Source organism: Podarcis melisellensis (genome assembly GCF_964234715.1).
Source record: "Podarcis melisellensis genome assembly, chromosome: 17".
NCBI lineage: Eukaryota > Metazoa > Chordata > Lepidosauria > Squamata > Lacertidae > Podarcis > Podarcis melisellensis.
Genome location: NC_138534.1, coordinates 4,586,218 through 4,607,855, shown reverse-complemented (window position 1 = coordinate 4,607,855; position 21,638 = coordinate 4,586,218). Strand labels below are relative to the sequence as shown.

The window sequence follows — 21,638 nt, the reverse complement described above, 5'->3', positions numbered from 1 at the left end:
CCAATTGTCAATGTCAAAAGGGACTAAAATCTATAAAATTCATAGAAAATCAACGTGCCAGTTTGCTCTGATCAGCCTTTCCTCCAGGCAATGTCAGGTGCCAGACTATGCATATTTGAGACCATTGTTTTCTCATCCCCAGGAAGTGTTTATCTGTGCATATCTCCGGCTCTGCATATTCCCCCCTCCCTCCTCCATATGTTAATCCGGTGTAGCTCTGCATATTCCCCCCTCCCTCCTCCATATGTTAATCTGTGTAACCCAACCTCCCTTTAATATATTCATGATGTAATCTGTGTAACCAAACCTCTCTTTAATGTATTCATGACGTGTTTTGCACTGTATTCTGGGACATGGAGGGAGTTTTCAAAAACTCATGTCACCCCTTTCTCACTGTTCAATCTCGTCTTGAACCTGTTGGCCAATAAACTTGGATCTTCTGCAGTTTGCTCCTGTCTCCGGCTGAGCTCATTTTCCTCCGCAGGGACCCACGGACTGAGTCCGATGAGCTGGGTGGCAGAGCAGCCTCGCACCCAGATTTTTGCCGTAACAGTAGGAATTTTTTTTGTTTTGACTATGGCGGACCAACACGGCTACCTATCTGTAATCAAGCACTGTGTAAGTTTTAAGAAACAGATAAAAATAAATATAGAATGAGAACAGCACGTAAAGGGGAAGCCATCCCCCTCCCCCACACCAGCAACACCCGCCAAAATTTCCTTTCGCGGCAGCTTCCATAAGCAGAACCTAACAGCGTAGCAGGCTCTCGCGAGAGTTCAGCCCTCTTCCCGCGTGATAACGCGAGCGGAAGAAAACCCGTCGCTCCTTCCCTCGTGCGCAGAATTGCTGAACAATCCGTCACGTTCTTTTAGCTCCCTGTTCTCGCGAGATTTCGTGGCTGGAGCTGCGCGCGCCACTCGACCCCCTTCCTCGAGGGAAGAGTCACTGCGGACTTCCGCGTGACGTCATTCTCGTGATATTTCTCCTCAGCCGTCCCCATACACTGAAGCTCAGGGAGGCAGATCTCGTGACCAGACCTGCGAGCTCTCGCGGGAGCTTCCTCGAGATCCCAGTCCCCTCCCCCAACTCCATATCCCTTTATGGCTCCACATCTCAACCATAACCGAAGACATGTATGTATCTGAGGAGTTTCGTTACTAGAAGCGAAAGACGGCTACCCGCGTGATTTTACTCTCCAAATCTCGTGAGGTTCCCAATAAGCAAAAGTAGGAGACCTAGTCCGCCAGAATTGCTCGAACTCTCGCGGCTCTTTGGGTTGTTCTCGCGTGGAATATTTTGCCTCAGTTCTCACGGCAAGTATCGCGATAAGCGCTCGTTAACTAGCTCCTTCCCGAGGTCACAGACCTGCGGCAAGAATAGGAAAACAACTCTGCCCTGTTTCCCGCCGCCTCATCCCTAGAAGTAACATCCTCCACCAGAGGGGAGACGTCACCGAAATCTCGCGTGATTTCAACTTCCTCTTTTCACGTCTCGCAGGAAGCTGCCTTCTCAGTCATTGTATCGCGAGACTGTGCTTTCCGCCATAACTCGCTTCTCCCTCCTCCTCCTCCTCCTCCCGCAATTCTCGTGGGCTCTTGTGTTTCCTCAGATATCGCGTCTCTTCCTCCCTCCCTACCCGGTGGCGAGTTCTCGCGCGACCTGGCTAGGGCTGAGGCTCAGGGTCTGCTGTTAAGATGGCGGCGGCGGGAGGCAACGGGGTACGGCATTGACACCCCCTCCATTTCTGTCCCGGAGCAGGTACCCGCGTTCTGGGGCGGGGAACGGGAGAGCGGCAGCTGCGGAGGAGGGGGCCCGTTGGGGAAAGGCCCGAGGCGGGAGACGCTCTGGCGGCACGGGAAGAGCGGTGTGCGCTGAGGCGGGACAATGGGGCCTGGCTTTTCCCCGTGGGGAAAGGGCGGCGGTGGTTGAAGTCAGGAGGGAGGGTGGGGGGGGGCGCTTCTGCCTGGGCCTTTCCGTCAACTGGGACCTCGGTTCCAAGCGGGGAAGGAGTACGTCTCTCTTCCTACTAGGAGGCACTTCTCAATTCTCAACCCCCCCAACCCCCGCCGAAGCAGCTCTGTGGGCCTTATCACCCTTCACGCCCTTCCTACTCGCCTCATGTAGGGCTTCGTCCCCTCCACTCCTCAGTAGACATTTAATCTATAGTCGCATCTCGTGAGGAAAGCCGGTATTTTCCGGTTTGAGACAGGGAGCTTCGTCATTTATGCAAGAAAACAAGTCTGGTCAACATCTCGTTGAATTCATTAGGAAACATTGCAGAGGATGCTCATAGTTGCAGCCTTGACCTGCAGCCTCCTTGGTTTCCTTTGGGTCTAATTTCAGAACCTAAGGATAGATCCACACCATTGATTGAAAGCACATGACTTTTCCCAAAGAACTCTGGGAACGGTAGTTTCTTCCTCACAGAAATACAATTCCCAGAACCATTAACGAAACCTTAGTTCCCAGGACTTGGGGGGGGGGAGTTATGTGTTTTTAATGTACAATAGTGTGGATCTGGCCTAATTGGCAGGTAATTTCTCTTGTTTCTTCTCTCCTCAAAGGTGTAGGGCTACTTACACCTTTTGTCCTGGTACAGTGGGAGCTTTGGGCACCCATTCCATCTGTTCCTGTAAACTTATTATAAAATCGCCCTTCCATTTCCCAGTGTAGGACAGTACTCAAAAATCTCTCTTTTGCCTGGGCTAGCTCATGTGGTATATTAGTTTATTCTTATAAGAAGAATTGGGGTTCTTCTTTATCCCTTTACCTGGTAGTTCCAAGCATCTTTGGAGTACAATTTATATGTGCTACATCAGTCTCCATTCCTATTTTCCTGGATAGAAAAATTATTAGGATATAAGCGAGATGTGTTCACACAGATGAGAAAAACTATTATCTGAGTCAGGACAAATGACTCAAATTGAATAGCACATTTCATTTGCATTAAGTAAGCCTTTTATTTTAACTGTATATAGACTATGGTAGTTCTTATACCAGAGAGCCTAAAAATGCAAGAACAGATTTAACTCTTACCCAGGCATTAGCTTATGTTGCTCCTAGCCTCTGAGGAGTATCAGTATAGTTTTAAGTTCTTTTAAAATACATTTTCCTATGATTCAGATGAGTTAATCCATGACACTATGGTCCCATTATAGTTTCATAGGTGCAGTTTACTCATTTTGCAGTAGGAATAGATATTGCTGGCAAGGAAAGTTGGGCACCATTCTGGCAAGATAAGAATCCATGATCAGTTTCACAAATTGATTATTTTTAGTAGATATAGCGGATATGGCCATATTTGTCCCTGAAAACTTGCTTCCTAAGGATGCACAAGCTGACCATTTAATCTGAAAAAAAAGGAAAAGAAATCAAGCCTTTGGGGAAATAGTACACAACGTAGAGCAAAAGCTGATCATCTTAAAACGATTTAAAACTGTTACTTTACCACAGGAGAAGTAAACATCCTGTGAAAGCTTGTTTCTGCTGTCTCCTTCATTATATGGAAAGCTTGCTAGATGCACAAAATGCCAAAGTAATGTGCTGAGTTTACAGCATTTCTGAGTTCTACTTGGCCAGTTCACTTTGGTATGATTAGGATGTCAAAAAGTTCTTCCTATCAGTGAACTGTGCACCTCCTTGCTTGTATTCTAAGTTGTCCTGCATTTAAGACAAATATCCTAGCCAAGGGGAGCTAGATTAGCAAAGTCCAAAGCTATACCAGCCTGAATGTCTTTTCAAAAAATACCTGTCAGTACCTTGAACTCTGCCTGCTTGAAGCCCAGTACTAACTTGTGTGGTTTTCTTGCAGACCCTAAAATAGTCTGACATAAGTGGATTAGAGTGACTGTGAAACCAGAAGGTGTTACCCTTGGCTGACTAGGGTGAGGCAAAGGTGCCAGAACAGTGACTTGGATAGTAGACCAGGCCAAGTATGGATTGGCTGTGATTCCAGGTTAGTATTGAACTTTCTTTGTTTAATCCTGCTTCTCTTCAAATGGTAGCGATTCCCTGAAATTTTCTTTTTCCTAAAAGGTACCCTCTGATCTCAGAACAACACTTGTTTAAGAAAGGCTTCAGAGTCTAACCTTGGTTTGTATGGGGTTATGGCTGGTTGTTTATGTGGAGTGAATGTAATTCCTTAGTGGAGTGGTCATGCCCCTTCTTTTTTCTTGTCCAAACGCAAATGGTGGCTTCATTTGCTGCATTAGAACTATTACTGTGCACCAGTTATTCTTTCATTTCAATACTGTAACAGAAACCCGCAACCACATATGGTACAATTCTGCATCTGTTGTTGCTACTTAAGAGTGTAATCTGAGGCTGAAGAGGCAACTTGTCCCAAGCCATCAACAAATAGTTTGTTTGCATACCAAAATCCTGACCACAGAACCAAATTTGGGAATGGGAGTTGATATTGCTTTCTATATTCTTTCTGTGTAGAGGGCTGCAAAACTAGGGATTCAAAAACCCACTTGGATTTTTCAAAGCTTATTGAAAGGAGTGCTCAGTTGGTAGAGCACGAGACTCTTAATCTCAGTTCCATGGGTTCAAGCCCCATGTTGGGCAAAATATTCCTGCATTGCAGTGGGTTGGACTAGACCCTTATGATCCCCTTCCAACTCTACAATTCTGTGATTCAACTAAGTAGGAGTGGTTAAACTTTTAATGTTTCCTTGTTGCTTTTTTATTTTAAAAATCTTGTTCACTGCTCATGTCTACAAATATCTTTTCACTAACATTTTCATCAGTTTTAGATCTTAGTTCATTGTGGTTTTGCTGGATTAGACCAAACTTCATTAGTCCAGTATTTTCTATAGAGACTAGCCAGAGGCCTGTGGAAACTTGCAAACATTGTACAAAAGTGATGACAATATCTTATTTATCTCAACATCTGTTGTTGGAATGTATATTGCTTCTATGTTGAGGTTCTGTTTAGCTGTTGTGGCAAATAATTTTCTTCCTTGATGCATCCCTTATTGATGCAATACAAAGATTACTTTCTTCCATTGCTGAATGATTTTCCAAATATTTCTATGTTGCAGTAGTATGCATTTGTTACTGTGTAGCTGTGTGTGTAGTTGATAAGCATTTGTACAAGGCTCTTGAGCGTTCAGAGCATTTCACATACTGATATCCTTGCAATAGGTAGATGTTATCCCTTTATTGCTTGAGGCTGAGAATTCATAGCTTGCCTAAAGCTTCATTGGCAGAGGTGAGATTCCAAGCAGGGACTTCCTCACTCATAGGTCTGTCTCTGAATGGTAGTATGTTAGTAAAGGTTAGTAAATATTTTTTTGGGTAAAGTGGATATTTGGTAGCATTTCTGTCCCCCACTGTAATTGTTACACAGTATTGACTTTAAAGTAAGAAAAGCAAAATAGATTGGTTCTGCATGGCAGTTCACACAACTCGTGATCTCCAGTGGCATTTATAACATCTTCTAATCTAACAGGTACAAGGAAATTTTAATTAAATGAGTGCAAGTTAGGGCCATTGAGTGATGTAGGAGAATATGCTAAAATCCTTGGCTACCCCTAAGGAGAATGAATAATATTAAATATATTAAGCCATAATTCTCCTGCTGTATTGTGTGTGTATCCTCTGGAACATTTGATCCTTGTTTCTTTTTGTAGGCAACAAACTAGGTTAGATATTTCATCATCACCCATGGTGTATTCAGCACTTGGGAATGTGAGTTTTTGCTTAATAGATTTCTTTGGGTCTTTGAAAGGCATTATCATTTGACACCTAGAGATCTAGTGTCCAACCTTTCTTGGGCTATCTATCAAATCATTTAACTTTCTGTGTTTGTCAAATTCATCCTGAAACAATTCAACTGAATCTAGTGCTTCTAGAGAGCACTTGGTGTTTACATATTACTCATTCATAAGCATGAAGGCAGACCAGTTTTTTTCTTTTTGCAAGGTCCAGTAGTCCTGCTTTGATTCACCATATGCTGACAGACTGGATATATGACCTGAAGGCTTTGTTTAAGGTTCTGGAAGGTTGGTGTATGCCAATTACCCGTGACAGCTAGAAATAAAGTATTTGGGGATGTGTCCCAGGTGTTTTTGAGCATAATAAAATGTGCTATATTTATATATTATCCAGTGCTTTCTTGGGACTTAGGACTGATAATGTATTATAGCTATCAAAAGTTTCCTTTCCTGTACGTACACAGCATAAATTACAGAACTAGTTGCTCCAGTTGTTTATCAGATGATTATCTCAAACGTACAAATAAGTCCACAGATCTTAGCATCTTAAGATTTAACCACCCCTGTCTCTAGCTGATACTTGCTTCTCAACATAGGCCATTAGAGAAGGGCCAAAGTATACATGTTGGCCTTGCTGTTACCATGACTGAGGAAACTGACTTGATTTTTTTTGTACATGTATTAGTAATGGTTATTTTGTGCATGTTAGCTACTTTTATTCTGAGTTCTTACATACTGTATAAATGGCTTCTTGGCTTAATAGCTACAATATCACTGTCAGAGCCAGTTTTGCCCTCTGTCTCAGAGACTCTTAATTTGATGTGTCATAATAGTAGAGTTGCTAAAACCTGATATACTTGTTGACCAGCTTAACACATCTGGCTGTTGGAGTGACTTGCAAACTTGCAAACAAATGTTCACAGTGAGGAGATTAGCTCTGTCTTCTTTTTTGAAGGTCTCTCCTATTAAATCCCTCAGTTTCCATTGTTACTACATTATTCCAAGATGACCATTGGCCAGAATGCTCAAGATATGTGTGATTGTAGCAGGATAGAGGCTGTGGTAAAGAGCATTAGCCTCTTAGTTTACTGCATGTAGAGAATGTCTAAAAGTGCCACTATGCTAAACTGTACAGCCATGTGAAACAGCTTAAAATATTTATTTCAGGCTTCATTGTTTGCCCAGATCTGTGTGAATACAGTACAATTGTCAGGAGATAGACATTCTCTTAGATTGGCATGTCTATTTACTCTTTTTCTTCTTTGGTGATCACTCATAGCTGAGTAAGATTGTCTTCTATTATTGATACCTTTGTATACAGCACCCTGAAAAATGCTTTTGAAGGGCAGTATATAAATTCCACATATGGTTGTAACCATTGTCTCCTGAGACAGACATATGCCAACAACATGTATCGAGCATCGCCTTTGCTCAATCAGGACAGACTTCCACTTTGGCAGTCCTATAGATGGTTTTGCTGAATTGTTTTGGATTTTAGAACTTCTGTCAAGGTTTTGTTAATATGCTTGAAATACCAAAAAGTATTGTATATTGTTAGTTGTGGCTATGCTGGGATGTAAGATGGATTGTGGTGGCACTTTTCCATTCAAACTGAAGTGTAATCCTTTATTTCCTTAGCTGTGCCACTTACTGAATGTTTGGCCTTGGTTGAATTGTTCTGCCATGTATCGGCTCCATCTCCTGTCTTGTTTATACTACACAGTTCCAAAGGGAAGTGATTTGTTGACCTTTCCTCTAAAACGTGGTAGGGATGCAGAATTCTAAAACATACAAAGACTTGATCAGGAGTGACAGATTTGTTTAATCGAAGAAACTTAAATATTATGGCAAGCTAAGAAGAAATCTCATTAAGAACCTAGTGAGGTGAACTTTTGGAGTACATGAAATCCAGAATATGGTCCTAAATTCACTAAGAGAAAAGAAAGAATTGCAAGAGATGTTAAATCTGAAAGTGGTAGAGAATGAATGAATGAATCTTTATTTGCATCGGCCATAGCAATAAAACAACAATACGATATACAAAGAATATATTTTAATCGAGTGGTAGAGGCATGGTACCCTGTCTCTCTTTCACTTGATATTGGACAGATTTGCTAACGCTGGTAGTCATGGGTTTTGAATCTGAAAGAAATCACTTCACACAACAGATCAAAGAAACTTCCTTTGTATTATCTGCACCAAGCATTTAATGTATGGCAGAGGTTGAACCAGATAAGTAAATTATGCTCTTTAAAAAGAATTCTTACCTTTTCTCAAGAGGCAAGTTTGCAGAGCAGTTCCATATGTTATAAAACTTTGAATAAGAAAAGACCATGGATCATGTGTTTACTACTCGTACTGTAGATCAGCTATTTTCACTCACTCCCACCCCCAATGTTTTGGGGAAACCTGTGCTTTCAGTTGGAGCTTATCAAGGATTAATGAGAAGATCACAATGTGCAGCCATAGTCTGGTGTTAAGTGTGTGCGCGTTCTAAGTCTTCTACTGTGCACTGAATTTCTATGATTGAGGTTCAGGAGTTCCACGAAGGTAGAACACTTTTGAAAACAGCAAGACTTCTTAATTCTTCTGATGAGGTTTTTTGAACTTCAGCAACTACAACGTGTACCACTGAGACTTGCTTGGTCTTTGAGTAAAATTTAATAAGCCAACCAAAAGCTTTTGCGTGTTAGAAAAATCTATAACTTGAATCAGAAATGTCAATTGATTTGAAGAAATGTCTGTTTCAGCAGTCTTTTTGAAGGAACACACTGCATAAAGTGGAATTAACATGGAAGCTTATATCTTTGAAACTGCATCGAGTTTTCACTCCCACACTGCATTCCAGTTGAGGGACATGCACTGTTTGATGTTAGCCTTCATTCTGATATTCTAATCCAGAGGTTTTCAACCTTTTTGAGTCCATGGCTCTTGACCAACTGCATTCTTTCTGTGGCACCTCTGAGGCTTCGTCACCCCTCGTCTGCAGAGCTGGCAACCCCTCACCCCTTTTTGAACACCCTCCCTTGTGGACTGTTCCCTCAGCCTCCTCTCTTCTCCCCTCTCCTTGGGAGTCTTTCGGGCAGCCGCTGCTGCTGTCCCTGGTCTCTGAGGTGCCTCCTCACACTGCCTCACAGGGGCCTGGGAAGAGGATGCCCCCAGCCTTAGTGGCCCAATAGAGACTGGCCAAAGTTGAATGTGAGGCCAGCACCTTACCTTGGGAGGCAGCAGCAAGCGCTGCCAGTCCTGCATGGCAAAAAGGCGCTCAGCACCAGGCACTCGGCTCCCTGGCAGGCCTTGCACACAGCAAGCACAAGAAAGGTCAGCGCACTGCCTGCCTCCCTGCCCAGCCTCCTACTTGTCTGTCCATTCCCAACAGCAAGGGCTGGTGGACTGGCTGGCTGGGCTCCCTAGTCTGCTTGCTTCCTTACTCCAAGGCCACCTCAGCTCCTGACAACCAGCACCCCTTGGCCAGCCCCAGAGGCACCATTCACCTGGGGAGCTTATAACCAGCACTGCTGCAACAAACAGCTGTGCAAGCCTTTGGGAGGCAGAGACGTGAGGGCATCGGAGGAGAGGGAGGGAAGGAGGCCAGTGTTGTCCGCGGCACCCTTGACCATCATTCAAGGCACCTCAAGGTACCATGGCACACTGGTTGAAAACCACTGTTCTAATCTAACAATCCAACACTTTCTGTGCTGGTTTGTTTTAAATGTCACTTACTGGGTTTTGGTTACCACCAGCAAGCTGATGCTGTTGAACCTTTACAGAGCAGGTAGTTTCTGAAGCCATTTCAAGAAGAGTTAACGGTGCTTGGCCTCTGCTTACCTGGAGCTGCTGCACAGGATGTGTAAACTTAGTCTTTCCTTTGCTGCATGGTCCTGTCAGACCTCTATGTATGCTGTTGTTGCTTCAGTAGCTGGGGGCACAATGAGTCACCAGCAGACAAAATGCAAAGGATGGTGCTGGGAGTTCCATCACTTGTGGACACTGTATGCCGTGCTTTTGGTGATGTGTTATGTTTCATAAATGAAACTTAAACTCTAAGTTGTTGCAATGACTAAGCATGTGTATTACAGGTCTCATAGGAGTCTAAGAGGAAATCTGGCAAGACATGCTAGTCTTTTGGGATTTCCAGAGTGTTTGCTGTAGTTAGCCTCTAGGGTTTCTCATCATTCTTATCTGAGTAATTTTGACCCTTCAAAGGCAAGTACATGGATCTAATTCTGTCTTCATCTAGACTGTGTTTTTTTGAAGTCTGAAGATTTGAGACAACAGTGAACAGAGAACTTGTGGTACTTTCTTTTTGTAACCATGTTGCTGCAAGGTGCAGGGCATCCATATCAGAATGCTTCCACGGTCGCTCTATACAGTGGTACCTCGGGTTAAGTACTTAATACGTTCCAGAGGTCTCTTCTTACCCTGAAACTGTTCTTAACCTGAAGCACCACTTTAGCTAATGGGGCCTCCTGCTGCTGCTGCACTGCCGGATCACGATTTCTGTTCTCATCCTGAAGCAAAGTTCTTAACCCGAGGTACTATTTCTGGGTTAGCGGAGTCTGTAACCTGAAGTGTATGTAACCCGAGGTACCACTGTAATTACTTATTTATACTTAGACCCCACCCTTCACCAAATGGTCCCAGGGTAGTAAGTACCATTGCAGTATAATAATAAAAGAAAACCACAGAAACAGCCGCTATCAGAATAACAAGACAGCAGCATAGAACAGCAGCGTTCAGCAGTATAAAAGGATGGAATGCATCCACTTAACCAAAAACCTGGGTAAAGGGTACAGCTTTGCTCAGATCTTGCACATGGAAAGATAACGCCTTGGGAAGACAGAATGTCTTAGCCTAATGTTTTGTCTACAGTGAACTTTAGATATGGGAGAGCATTCAAAATCTCAAGCTTACATGCCCAGCTAGAATGTACCTCTTGCTTTTTCTTCTCATTAGGGGGCCTTCATATAAACTCTGTAACAGAGATTACAAGCTCATGGATGGAATATGTATTTTATCCAGGAAATATAGTGGCTCCTCCAGTGGTCAGATAAGTCCTTTTTTTAAAAGCATGAATCCTGTGGAAATGACAGTGTTATTTCTGTTTTATAAACTGTGGTTTGATTGCAGAAGGGTCCCTTGTTCAATCAACACTCAGATAGCAGGACAGTCTCTTAGACTTGAGAATCACCTACTCACAATTTTTGTGCTGGGCTAAAATTCAGTGTAATGCTTGTTATTTATGGTCCTCCTCAGTAGACCTGGAGAGCCACTCTTTTCTCATGTCCCTAGCAAGATGTCTGAACATTGTTAACAAGTTAAAATGCCTAGAATGGCAGTGGGGCAGGGAGAGAAGAAAAATGTTAATTGTGTGCTTCACTATGGAAGTAATTAACATGGCTACGTAAAGTTGAGGATCTAAAATTCCCTAAGTGTACCACTAACTGGAGCTCCAGCTACACAGCGCAGAGTGAATCCACATGCCTCTGCTGCCCCCACTAGCTCCAGAGCTAGAGAAGGACAACAGAGGAGCTTCTGTTGGGTCCCAGTCTTGTGCTGATGTTTACAGATGAAGGATAAAGTTGAGGGCAAGATCCTGTCCTTTAAGGGAAAGTGAATGTCCTGGTGAATACAGTTTTTTAGCTGACTATCATTGCTGCCTCAAATTTGTTGACCGTTATTTATCTCCCAGTTTGGGGTATGAGTTGCTCACGTGGCAAATTCTTCATCATTGCTATGCATTCTAATTTAATTCCTTTTGGCGGACAGGTTCATTCCCTCTCAGTTGCAGTGGACACTGGTTTCTCAAACTTGAACACTTCTTTCAACTAGGGTTTTGTATAGATAGAACATCTGGCATGGATAGAGGACGGTAAAATGTTCTTCAGTTATGACTTCCACAAAGAGCAGGCCATATCTGACGTGTGTTGTCTGCTTTTTCAAATAGTTACTTTTAGGGCAGAAGAGAAAACATTGCGCATGATTTATTCCTGTTAGTTTGAAAAGCTAGTGAAAAACGCTGCAGCTAGCAGATGTTGGTGTTTTCATGTGTGCTGAATTTCTCTTGTATCATGAAGAGAGATTGGGAGCCAACAGAAACCTTCATTAAGTTATATTGATGTGTGACAAAGTGTCTTGGGTTATGGCTATGTTTTGTGTCTGGTCAGGATGCTTCAAGCATGAATGATGTGTCTGATCATGTAGATTTCTTAGCTGGGAATGCAGATGGAATGGAGAGGAGAGAAACAGGCAACTGGCTGTTTCTAATGGGTGCTCTTGAAGTAGCAGAGTTCCCAATAATTCTATTTGCAAGATGATTTGTGGAAGCAGCTTTTGTGTTTTTTGTTGCTCTTTATTGTTGAGCACACTTTATTAGAAATGTAGAAAGATTTTGGAACCTTTGTGTCTGCAAGAGTATGAAGTTTATATTAGATGGATTCTCCAGAGAGGGTGCCATGTTTTTACTGAAAGAGACTAACAGAGTTTTGTGGTACTTTAAAGGCTGACAAATTTATGAAAGTTTACACTTCCATAGACACATGAAGTGTAACTTTTCTTCTGTTTCCAGTGAATTGGATTGTAGTTTGCGAAGCTTATGCCATAAGTTGGTTAACATTTAAAATATCACAATGTTTTGTTTCCCCTTCATTCTGGTATTCTTGGGTGATCTGTAAATGAAAATCCAGCTGCTAGAGCAATTTGAATAGGTTTGTTGTAAACTTACTTATGGATGTGTGCTGGTGCAGGCATGTCATAAGGATCTCTAGAAATATCAGTCTTAAGTGTGTGCTTTTTATTGTAGAATTCTTTTCAGAGTCTTAAGGCACTGTCCAGATAGCTTGGTAGGTAGAGCATGAGACTTAATCTCTTTTTTAAAAAAAATAATATTTATTAAGGTTTTAAGGGTTACAAAAAGCAAAAGTAAAAACACCATATTAAACAAAAGCAAAACAACACATCACAATAAATAAAAAAGAAGAAAGAAGAAAAAGAAGAAAGACAGAAAAATACAAACAATTAAAAAACACAACAAATATTCCCATAACTTATCTTTCATTTGCGTGTTTCCTTGACCTCACACCTCCCTTTTTTGTATTCTAGTTCGGTTAGCTATTTCAGCAAATCCTTTCCATCTTTTCCAGTTTTTGTCCTGTAATTTATCTTAATATTAATGTAACTTTACTTTCCCTCCTTTCACCAATTAACAGTCTGTTTTTTCCTAAACCTTTATAACATTTCTGCTAAAACCACATAACTTCATTCCAACATCCTTCTAACATTCATTAATTTTACAATGTTTCTGTAGATAGTCTTTAAATTTCTTCCAATCTTCCTCCACCGACTCTTCTCCCTGGTCTCAGATTCTGCCAGTCATTTCCGCCAGTTCCATGTAGTCCATCACCTTCATCTGCCATTCTTCCCGGGTGGGTAGATCTTGTGTCTTCCAGTACTTTGCAATAAGTATTCTTGCTGCTGTTGTTGCATACGAGCATGAGACTTAATCTCAGGGTTATGGGTTCAACCCTGAGATTATTTGGCAGAAGATTCCTTCCTTGCAGGGAGTTGGGCTAGATGACTCACATGGTCTCTTCCAACTCTACAACTCTGTGATTCTATGATTCTGAGACTAACCACTGAAATGACTTGATGAGCTCCATCTATTCAGTTTGGAGTGCGTTTGGGTGTTTATGCAGCCCCATTCTTCCTACTTCAGACTGTAGCAAATTGTTTTGGTGCCAAGAATTGTTAGCATACTGGCCCTGTGTAGGCATAATTTCTAATTACTTCTGAATACACATGCCATGGTTAAGAAAATAATAAGATAGGATTGTATCCTTGTTAATCCTACTTAAAGTAGACCTATTGAAATCAAAAAGTGTGTCCAACTAAAGCAGTATGGTGTAACGATTAGAGATTCAGACTCAGAGCAGGATTGAAATCGCCATTTGGCCATGAAACTCACTGGTTGACCTTTGGCAAGAAACTGCGCCTCAGTCTATGGGAGGACAGGCAGGGTGTAGTGGCAGTGAAATAGTAGGTAGAACATAATGACAAAATCCTGTTGTTAGAAGTAAGCCCTGCCCCCTGTTATGCTCAATATAGTTTCCTTCCTTTGTGAGAAGAGCACTTGCCTTTTGTTTTGGAGTTTTCAGTGGCTCACTAATTAATGCAAGATTCTGGTAGGTTGGTCTGACTAAAGTCGAAATAAAATATCTGAAGAAGTGTGCATGCATATGAAATCTTATACCCAGAACAAACTTAGTTGGTCTCCAAGGTGCTACTGGACAATTTTCTGATTTTTAATTAATGCAAGTAACTGTAACAGGACATATCTTTTCTCCATGTCTTCTTGATGTTCTAACTGTATAAACCTATCTGTGTTTGAACAGCAATTCTGTTTGGAATAGGGAATATTGTTGAGGTGCACATCTATTGAAAGTACTGTATGTTTGAGAGTATGTATTATAAACTGATCCTCACAAAAGTTTTAGGTATTAGATATTGACTCTTGAGGCTGCTGCGTTCTGGACAATATCAGAACACAGCTGAAAGATTCTTTTTTGTTGGGACCAGTAAAGGGATCACATGATGCAGCATTTTTTCATTTACCATTTTCTGGTCCATTTCAGACCTGCAAATCACAGGTTGAATCCTGAATGCTCCTACCATCATGTTGAAACAGGTGGTGACTGGCTAGAGGACCATTGATTGTGGTTCCATTATTTTATATTTATGACCCACCTTTTTTCTTGACAGGGATTCAAGGCTATTTACAGATAAAATAAAAGCAGCTTAAAATATGTGGAGGGGACTCATTAAAAAAGAAGTGAAGCATTAATATAAATAAATAATATTAGAATATTACAATATTTTTTTTTTAGTACAGTATTTCTCTCCCTAAGGAAGCTTGCCTGATGTTTATATTGTCTTTATGTTACCAGGCTTTTAATCTTTAATCTGTGATGAGACTTTGTAGCCAGTTCTGCTTTGTGAATGTAAGTTGCCTTGAGAATTTGTATTGAAGGGTGGTATGCATATTTAATAAATATTGATTCCACAGTAAGTATGAAATCACTTCCATAGTGGAGAGAGGCTGGCCAGTGAGGATTTACATAATGAGTTAATGTCACCAAACCTAAAATCTTCCAGGATTTAACTATTCTTTTAGAGAGATGTTACCAGAATATATGTGTTAAAGAAATAAATCTGCTTAGCGTTTTATGCATACTATAAGTCTTCTCCACCAGAAGCTTAGCTGGCAACTTTTAATGAATATGCAATTATTCACCCTTATATCTCTCTTCACTTCCTATTCCTTTTATCAGTTTTCCTTCCCCTCATCCCTCTGGACGACACTCTTAAGACTGGGGTAGCTCAGTTGGGAGAGCATGAGACTCTTAATCTCAGGGTCATGGGTTTGAACCCTGCGTTGGGTGAAATATTCCTGCATTGCAGGGGATTGAACTAGAAGACCCTCATGATTCCTTCCAACTCTACAATTCTATGATTCTATAATTCTGCTCTCCTTGGCCTGCCGCTGCCTTATAAATTAGCCCTGTGCTACTAGTCTGTCATGATGAAGCAAAACCAGAGAGATATAGAATTGGAAATTGTCAGGGAACTGCCATCAGCTCAGAGGAGAGAGGTGGAAGGGCAGTTGTGTTATGGGGAACCTTCAAAGACCTTGCGAAGCAGTTCCTCCTTTGGCAAGTAGGAAAGCTCCGCCTCCAGTGGGGGGGTGCTGGGACCAGGAGATGCTAGGGAGAGCCTCAACACTGAGCCTGAACAAAGCGGAGAGGAGAGAAGTACCCCTTTGCCAGTGCCCACTCTGTGCAGTAGGTTTCAGCGCAGAGAGGAGAGGAGAAGGATTGGGGTCACGCGACTGTTAAGCTGGGGGAGGTACAAGGACTGGTCACTCCCAGATTCTTCTAGCAACTGAACCAGACATGAGCTTGCGATGCTCTTCACTGTAAATAGTTTGCACTAAGAATAAAGCTTGGAAAAGACAGGTCGGAGTCTTGCCTGTTTGCTCTTGAGGCAACCACACCACCACCTGACAGAAATCTTTACTCCTCCAATAGCATTAGATTTCATTTTCATGTGCCTGAATATCTTTCCCATCATCTTAAAGCAAGACTGTTGCTTGCCCTCCTTGAAGAACATGGCATCAGGTACAGGCACACAATCAAGATCTGTGACCTGCTAAATGCAGCTAACTCATGTACTTATTTCAGCCAAATAAATGGAGCTTTGCAGAATCACTCAATGTTGTAATGGGCAGGAGTTCTATTTCATGTAGTAGATTTAAAATAGTAACTAATTTGATCTTGGGAGTGTTAAGTTTTTCAGCCTTTTTAATTGAGTGTGGGGAAGGGGAATCTTTCAAATAGTGCTTGAAAATGGTCTATTTTCTAATCATCACTTGGTTTTTGTGATCTTTCTTTCTTTCTTTCTTTCTTTCTTTCTTTCTTTCTTTCTTATTCACTGTTGAGGGGAGTAGCTGCCATCTCCTGATCAGATGGCTTCAGAGCCAAGTGTCAATCTTAACTATGTTGCATTCTGGGATTTGCAGTTCACTCTGCCTACAGCAGATGGGAATGTACTGGTGTCTGTCTAAAGGCAGACATTTATCCAGAGAAAGCTGTGCTTAAATTTTGACCCAGATGTATTAAGATAAAAAACAGAAAACTGGAATGAAGCACTACTAGGTTAGCAGATGGAACAAGTTGTGATTTATGGACAAACACAGTCACTATGAAATGCTGTGGTAACTAATTTTATAGCTGATCTTTCCACAAGTTTGACTTGGCATGTGAATAAAAATGCTCATCATCCATCTGGCCCACAGAATTAAGCCGTTGACTGTGTGGAGGGCCAATACATTGTGAAGATTTGCTGAGTCTGTGGCAAGCCAACCCCTAGGGGTTGTAGGGGCTTCGGCCCCGACAATAAAATACTGTCTAGTGTGTAGTATCTGTAGTTCTACAAAGGAGAGTTAATGCTGTGGCAGCAGGAACACTAAGATCACCTTCCTTTGCACACTTAATAGATAGGAAGCTCATTGAACACAATGAATTTTCCTTTCAAGTAAGCATGCATAGTAACAGTGTGCAGTGTCCAGTAAGTGTGCAGAGTATTACAGCTTACATTCCTTTTAGCCAAAGAGAAGTAAGCACTGATGACTCCTCCTTGTTAAAGAACTGCAGTATATAATTTTACCACTTGATGGTGCCATAATGCTGACAGTTGTGCAAAGCATGGAAGGAACTGGGAATACAGTGGTGCCCCGCAAGACGAATGCCTTGCAAGACGAAAAACCCGCAAGACGAAAGGGTTTTTCGGTTTTTGCGTGGCTTCGCTAGACGAATTTCCCTATGGGCTTGCTTCGCAAGAAGAAAGCCCATAGGGAAATCTCCGGGGACCTCTTTTAAATGCTGGCGGTGGGGAGCAAAGCCTTTCCCCCCCCTCCGGCCTTCAGAAGAGGTCCAGGAAGGCCGGCGGGGGCTGTCCGGGGTGATCTTAAAATGCTGGCGGGCGGCAGCGAAGCCTTCGCTGCCGCCCGCCAGCATTTTAAAAAACCTCGGGATAGCGGAGAAGTCCTCTGCTGTCCCGGGTTTTTTTTAAAATGCTGGGGGTGGGTAGAAAAGCCCTTGTCCGCCCCCCCCCCAGCCTTCAGAAGAGGTCGGGGGACAGACTGTCCCCGGACCTGGTCTGAAGGCAGTTTCCATAGGAACGCATTGATTGATTTTCAATGCATTCCTATGGGAAACCGTGCTTGGCAAGACGAAAAACTCGCAAGACGAAAGAACTTGCGGAACGAATTAATTTCGTCTTGCGAGGCACCACTGTATGTAAATGCTTCTTGGTGTGATGACAATGACTAGTGTAAACTTGTACTCAAGCACCACTACCCTTCTCACATCAAGACAGGCAGCGTACTTGCCTGTTTTCCTTCTTGCATTTAAAGCACCTGTCTCTTCTCATTCTGCTGGTTGCTAATATGAATCAAGTGTAGAGTTTTTCTGCCTTTTACTTTACTATTTCTGGAAATGGGGACAGGCTGCTGTCTCCCAGGTGAGAGGAGGCTCCTGTTGGTCTGGAACTACTCAGAGCAACAAATAGGAAGGCTAGAAAGATAGCATGAAGTGACGGAAAATATTGCATGGGAACTGATCTTTCCAAGGTGCTTCGCAAGACGAATTTCCCTATGGGCTTGCTTCGCAAGATGAAAACGTCTCGCGAGTTTTCCCCTCCCCCCCTTTTTCTAAGCCGCTAATAGCAGCTAAGCTGCTAATGGCCGTGCTTCGCAAGATGAAAAACCCTCTAGACGAAGAGACTCGCGGAACGAATTATTTTCGTCTTGCGAGGCACCACTGTACTAGAGAAAGTAAAGGAGAGGCATCTAATAAGCTGTGCTAGTGGAGAGTGCAGCACCCCCCTGTATTCTTTGGCCAGGCTAGAAGGAACATGCAACACACCTTTTAAGCCCAGGGGTCAGCAAACTTTTTCAGCAGGGGGCTGGTCCACTTTCCCTCAGACCTTGTGGCGGGCCGGACTATATTTTTTTGGGGGGGGGAATGACCAAATTCCTATGCCCCACAAATAACCCAGAGATGGATTTTAAAGAAAAGGACACATTCTACTCATGTAAAAATACACTGATTCCCGGACTGTCAGCGGGCTGGATTGAGAAGGCAGTTGGGCTGGATCCAGCCCCTGGATCCTACCCATGTTTTAAGCTGTTCCGATTAGTCAGTTTCTGGTCATGCTGCATCACTTCCTGGCATGTTCAGCTGAGGCCGAAGCCTGTGGTAGTGAGTTCCTTAGTATTATCACCTGTTTCACCTGCCATTGTTTTTAGACCATGGAACACAGTCTCTTATAAACTTAGGGATTTTAGTTGTGTATCTTAACTGCTGACTTGGCTTTATGGGATAAGCGAGGAGCATACTTCCAGAAAACCTTTTTTTTTGCGGTACTGAACTGATTCTCCACCAGAAGGTCTTAAAAAAATTAACTTTTTAAAAATGAAATACAAAAGAACGTGCAACATCTGTTCTTTATGTTCATATTTTAAGTCTTTTGGTTACGTTCAGTGTAAGACAATATGGTCTCCAGAGGTAGGGGGAGAGGGTGGATGATAAAGTTGCACACCATTTTTTCATTTTTCCAGCTTTGTATAAGTGTGAGGTTTTTATGTCAGCATCATTTGGGTAGGTTCTCTTTCTGTATATTTGTCAGCAAGGTCTTTCTTAATTTGATCTGGCTTGCCAGTGAAATGAGAATGTATTCATATTTTTGTGGCATAGGTACTCTATATACTATTAAATACAGTTAGATATGTTTTTCAGTATTTCTTTCTCTTCTTGGCAGTTTAAGACATTAATGCTGACACCTAAAGTAAATTCCAGTGGAATCAAATTGAGCAGGCTCTGATCAGTCCCTACTTGAACTTGTGCATGACCCTTGGGGTCCCTTCCAATTCTACAATGCTATTTGTTTGTTCTTTGTTCAACCCTGTGCCTTACTGTCCTTCTCTATTGGAATAGATTTTCCTCTGCAACAACCTTTCAGTTTCTTGGTAGCTTTACTCGTCGTCGCCCCCCCCCCCCCAGTTTGTGCCTCTTATTGCTGTCCCACAACCGGTATGCAATATTTAGGGTAACTGGGGACAGTATCTTGGTCTAAGGATTAAATGTGTTAAGAGAATAGAAGCCTTTTCCTTTTGGGGTGGGTGGAAAAAAAACCTCAGTAGTCCGCAGCTATTGTCCTGATTTCCAAAATGTGGCTACCAACCTGTTTGTATGATTCCAGCATGAATCTGTAGTAGTAGCAAATTTGAGAGATGTGCAACAAAGATGTGCCTACAATGAAATCAGAATAAAGCAGGAAGTATTTTGGTAGCCTTGTGTGCTAATGAAGCATTCATGTGAGCAGTGGAAGCTTAGTACAGTGGTACGTTGGGTTACATACGCTTCAGGTTACAGATGCTTCAGGTTACAGACTCCGCTAACCCAGAAATAGTACCTCGGGTTAAGAACTTTGCTTCAGGATGAGAACAGAAATCGTCCTCTGGCGGCGCAACAGTGGGAGGCCCCATTAGCTAAAGTGGTGCTTCAGGTTAGGAACAGTTAAGAACGGACCTCCAGAACAAATTAAGTACTTAACCCTAGGTGCCACTGTATAGGGGTCTTTGGTATACATTCAACCTCAGAAATTGCTTTTGATTCCTTATGTTTATCTAAGACTGCCCCCCATTCTGTGTAGTTTGAGCTTTTTAGGCTACCTTTGTTCTTTTGCACTGTCACTTGTTTGTTAACTGATTAAAATATGTCCTGTTGGCAGTCAACTCTGTCATTTTTTTTTTTTACCAAGCAGGACCAGGAAGCGGAAAACTAATAAAAATGAAAGTGGACCGAACTAAGCTGAAGAAAACACCTACAGAGGCTGTAAGTATCACCTCTTCTTACCTTGAGCTCATCATAGTAAAAGTGTGAGAATATACTGCAATGGGATCAAGGAGATTACAGATTTGACTGTATCTACAGCAGTGCATTTCTGACATTCCAGTTTTGAATGTCTTGGGTTGTGTGATAGTTTATTGCTGGAATAGTCAATCCGTTGTAGGCTGCATTCCCTCAAGGGTAATCTTTTGGGAGGGGGTCCATGCTTTTAGTGGGTAGAGCCATACACAGTGATGAGCACAGACAGAAAAAACCCTCTGTGTTCCATTAACTAAACTGAAATAAAGACTGCCCTGCCTGGTTCAATTATTACATGGCCACCTCACGTGAGAATTCCTAATCCTATGCAAATCTACTCATGAGTAAGCATCACTACCTTTGGTGAGATTACTCTCAGATAAGGATTCAAGAGTTTTTTCATACAACAGATCAATATAGCTACTGTTCTAGAAAGCAAAGACAGTAAAAGCAGTTCCTTTCTGCCTCTGTGTGATATGGACACACACATACTCCAGAAAACTACCATTTGTTTTCAGACAGTTGGGGAGAAACTTGTTTTTTGTAAGCCATACAAAAAGTTTTATTTGATAGAAACAATCAGTTTGTTTCTATCAAATAAAATACCACCCAATGGCTCTGAAACTACATAGAGGAGGAAGAGAGGGAAGGGGAGTTTAAAGCCCGGAAAAATTAGGAAGTAAACAGGATTCTGGGATTTCAAGAGTGAGGTAGCTTCAGGAAGAATGAGTGTGTGCATAAAATGAGATTGGGTGCTGCAAGCGTCTTCAAAACGGCAAGTTCCCCATCTGTGTTTTACTGAGTGCATGTTCCTTAGCAGCAAATGTGAAGATAAATGGGAGAAACTGGAGATCACTGTGTGCTAGAAATAAACGAACTTTCTTCCACTTGGCAGGTTATGATTGCCAGTATCTCAGAAGCTATAGAAATTGGTTTCTAATTTAGATCATTACTCCTACAAAAATGGATTCCAAAAGAAATAGAATGAAGGCTGTGTTCTTTGATCAGTATCCTGTAGTAGATTGCAACTCAGTGTACCCCTTAATTGAGTTTAGCAACTCATTTAGTGCAGACAGTGAAGTGCTGCTTTTTGATATTACATATCTGACTGTTTAAGCGTCACACAATGGGAAAAGGTAGAAATTTGGGAGCATTTTGTTTTCTATAAATATAAACACAGAAACACCCAAGTTGTTGTTGGTAGGATCACATGTTTGTGCACATTAGGCTGAGGAGAGAAGTGAATGATTTTTAAAATTTAAAACAACAAAACTCATTGCTTACCAGCATTTTCTTTTATGAAGAAGCATCCATCAATGTGTAGCAATTAGTGTTCCTTATGCAGTTTCTTCACCTTTCAGCCTGCAGATTGCAGAGCCTTGATTGACAAACTTAAGGTTTGCAATGATGAGCAGCTGCTGCTGGAACTTCAACA

At 42.1% G+C, this 21,638-nt stretch overlaps 1 long non-coding RNA gene across 2 annotated transcripts; it reads left to right on the top strand.

Annotated features, from left to right (window-relative positions):
* The first annotated feature begins 1,356 nt into the window (after positions 1 to 1,356).
* On the top strand, positions 1,357 to 21,638 carry LOC309360323. 2 transcript variants are annotated; one of them, XR_014163982.1, is made up of 4 exons: positions 1,357 to 1,758; positions 3,812 to 3,955; positions 20,097 to 20,170; positions 21,565 to 21,638. It is a non-coding gene; the product is annotated as an uncharacterized lncRNA (long non-coding RNA). The 2 variants fall into 2 exon arrangements; XR_014163983.1 differs by having other exon boundaries at positions 1,361 to 1,758; positions 20,100 to 20,170.